The following is a 3,897-nucleotide window of genomic DNA, read 5'->3' as shown; positions in this document are numbered from 1 at the left end:
AAGCACCTTCTTATACACTGTACGTAATGATAGTTACATTGTTTATATTTAGTTACAATAAGCACCTTCTTATACACTGTACGTAATGATAGTTACATTGTTTATATTTAGTTACAATAAGCACCTTCTTATACACTGTACGTAATGATAGTTACATTGTTTATATTTAGTTACAATAAGCACCTTCTTATACACTGTACGTAATGATAGTTACATTGTTTATATTTAGTTACAATAAGCACCTTCTTATACACTGTACGTAATGATAGTTACATTGTTTATATCTAGAGTTAGAATACGCACCATCTGATACATTTTGTACGTAATTAGAGTTACGTTACTTATATCTAGATTTACAATCGCACCTTCTGATACACTGTGTACATAATGAGCAGAATTATAGCAATCTCTCGCTATAAACTAAAGCTAAGTATACATATATATATAAGTACCAAAATATGCGGTCGTGCTTATTCTATGCGTGTTACAGATCAAACCAATGTCTTGTCGTTTCTTTAACACATAACTCATGATATGTGCATACCTTACGCGAAGTCTAAATACTCATTTTGGCAGGTCTTTCTGTTACAATATTTGTTTTGTCATATGTTCAACAATTCCATAACATAGCAAATCATAGCTAACAACTGTGGATATCCATATTAGCATCAAGTCACGCTCATGCTGACTGCTGGCGCCGAAACGTCTAGGGTGATATGTTAGCTATATGAAACTCTCACGTTTCTTTATTTGTGTGTGTCCATTCTTCGATTTCACTATTCAATCAGAACGTAATACATTTCTTTAATAGAATGAAATTATATATATGAGTGCGACTCATTACATAACACGTGTGTTAATGCAAGTATCCAAATCATACATAAATGTAAGCAATCTGGGCAAAATAAACACTTAATGGGCGTTAAACATTAGTTGAAGATTCTATTGTCAAAATGGAGGAACTCGGATCTTCATTTCTTTTTTTAAGATACTGATGTAGAACCACTTCATGAGGTTTATAAACCGTGTTTTTTTTCTATTGGTTTAATTAACTTTTTATATATATAGTTCGGTGCCTATTTGGCGCGAGATTTCCGTTCATTAGTCAGAATAAAAAGTATGACAGGCTTTTTGTGAGTTAACAGGTTCGGTATGATCATTGGAGGCCTGGGATAAAATAAAGTCTTAGTATTGGTAGTACAGTTGTCTCGAAGTGTACGCTATAATAAACCAGGAAAGTCTTAGTATTGGTTGTACAATTGTCTCGAAGTGTATGCTATAATAAACCAGGAAAGTCTTGGTATTGGTTGTACAGTTGTCTCGAAGTGTACGCTATAATAAACCAGGAAAGTCTCGGTATTAGTTGTACAGTTGTCTCGAAGCGTACGCTATAATAAACCAGGAAAGTCTCGGTATTAGTTGTACAGTTGTCTCGAAGTGTACGCTATAATAAACCAGGAAAGTCTTAGTATTGGTTGTACAGTTGTCTCGAAGAGTATGCTATAATAAACCGACTTTCCTGGTTTATTATAGCGTACACTTCGAGACAACTGTACAACCAATACCAAGACTTTCCTGGTTTATTATAGCGTACACTTCGAGACAACTGTACAACCAATACCAAGACTTTCCTGGTTTATTATAGCGTACACTTCGAGACAACTGTACAACCAATACCGAGACTTTCCTGGTTTATTATAGCGTACACTTCGAGACAACTGTACAACCAATACTAAGACTTTCCTGGTTTATTATAGCGTATACTTCGAGACAACTGTACAACTAATACCGAGACTTTCCTGGTTTATTATAGCGTACACTTCGAGACAACTGTACTACCAATACTAAGACTTTCCTTTGGTATTGGTTGTACAGTTGTATCAAAGTGTACGCTATAATAAACCAGGAAAGTCTTGGTATTGGTTCGTACAGTTGTCTCGAAGTGTACGCTATAATAAACCAAGAAATTCTTAGTATTGGTTGTACAGTTGTCTTGAAGTGTACGCTATAATAAACCAAGAAAGTCTTGGTATTGGTTGTACAGTTGTCTCGAAGTGTACGCTATAATAAACCAGGAATTTCTCCAATTCAAACTGGTTATCAATAATCGGAAATATGTTCCTATTATCTCAATTTCATCGATATTTGCTTTTCTAGAACTTGCATTAGATATATATATATATATATATTAAGAGTTTTTTTTTGCTTTTGCGATAGGCCTACAGCGGGTTGAAGTAATATTTGCACTTCGAAACTTCAGGCTTTTTGTCATGTTTATATATCGCTTAAGAATTTAATTTTTTTTTTGTTCTGAAATTTATAGAGGGAAGAATCTCATAAATGTATATTTTAAGAACAATCTAGCACTTTTAGCATCAATTAGCTGAAGCCATAAAAACGTATAAAAGAACAGTAGATTTTGTTTGTTTTCCTTTTCTCGTACACATTAAAAACAGATCGTTAGAAATAAGCTGTATTTTGTATAGTAGAAAACTGCAATAATCCTATTTTTATTAAAATCAAATGATACCTTTTTGATACAAAAAAGAAACAAAACTGAAACCGAGTGTACATTGTATCTGAAGAATACATACATTTGGATCCGCTCTTAACAATTCACCACTGTTAGATTTTTCAATGTATTATATCATAGGAAAAACACATATACATACACGTATATGTATATCATCCATTTTGTGCGCCTACATCAGAATCTACACTTAATATTCTGGTATTATTTGGACTAAAAGATGTCGTTAGACTTAAAAAGTCTAAGATCACTTCTCGTGACAGTTTCTCCTATATTAAAAACGGCCCTTTGCCAGAATGTATTAGAATGAAGGCAATATTTCACTACTTGTGAACGTAGCCACTTAAATTGAAGTAAGAACTTCAGGAGCAAGATAATGTAATACTTTTCTTTTTTCACTTTACTAAGTAGCTCCTTTATGAACACTACAAGGATGCCCATAAATTTCATAAAAGGCCTGATATTATGACGAAGGCCACGGAAGATCAACCTATGGGCATTTCAGCTACATTAGAACGTGTCGTTCATTTTGAATGGCACCTAAAGCATTACTCATAACGGTCATTTGATGACACGATCGATTGAAACTTATTGCATGTTCTTAAAGATGTACCTTGAAAAACATCAGTTTTATTGAACTATAAATAAAGTTATATGCTATGAAGTACTTACGTGACGTTGTATAAAGTTTCTTCGACTCGTCCCTCGTAGATTTTTGGATGCTGGAAAGGAAAATAAGATTAGTATATTCAATTTTCCTCGCTTACGACATACATAAATCGTTCTGTAGGAATTTTGTTTTTTAACGTTCCAGATGTATATGGTTAAATATTGAATTATAAAATTATTTCACTGCTTTAAACTAATGTTTTGTGATGGGTTTCCTTTTTTTTTACTCCTTAGATAAAGATTCTATTGGGTACAGACGGAGTGTATCTTGAATCACAACCAAACTAAAAATACACTGCACGTGTTTACTAGGTGTTAGTAAACACTTTAAAAAGGTATATTTACATGTCAAAGATACAGACAGTGTGTAACTTGAATCACAACCAAACTAAAAATACACTACACGTGTTTACTAGGTGCAAGTAAAGCACTTTAAAATGTATATTTACATGTCAAAGATACAGACAGTGTGTAACTTGAATCACAACTAAACTAAAAATACACTGCACGTGTTTACTTGGTGTAAGTAAAGCACTTTAAAAAGGTATATTTACATGTCATGTTACTTTTATAAAGTGAATAGTAGAAATATCACGTGGTACATCATCTCATATCTCGTTTTACTTATGCTATAATTTGTAATTTATCCTGCCTGGTTATGGGTAAGTCTAAAACGAGAAATGTACCTTAAGGTATCT

At 33.0% G+C, this 3,897-nt stretch overlaps 1 protein-coding gene across 1 annotated transcript in view; it reads right to left on the bottom strand.

The window, feature by feature from the left end:
* The window catches only part of LOC106461445 (homeotic protein antennapedia-like), a 93,982-nt gene extending 90,727 nt beyond the window's left edge, over nucleotides 1-3,255 (bottom strand). The window contains exon 1 of the mRNA XM_013921267.2: nucleotides 3,203-3,255. The gene's annotated coding sequence lies outside the window, so the exon portion shown is untranslated. The remainder of the gene's footprint in view (nucleotides 1-3,202) is intronic.
* Between the last annotated feature and the right edge of the window lie 642 nt (nucleotides 3,256-3,897).

This window comes from Limulus polyphemus, unplaced genomic scaffold, assembly GCF_000517525.1.
Source record: "Limulus polyphemus unplaced genomic scaffold, Limulus_polyphemus-2.1.2 Scaffold962, whole genome shotgun sequence".
Lineage (NCBI taxonomy): Eukaryota > Metazoa > Arthropoda > Merostomata > Xiphosura > Limulidae > Limulus > Limulus polyphemus.
Note: the sequence above shows the minus strand (reverse complement) of the source record. Positions and strands in the feature narration are given on the sequence as shown.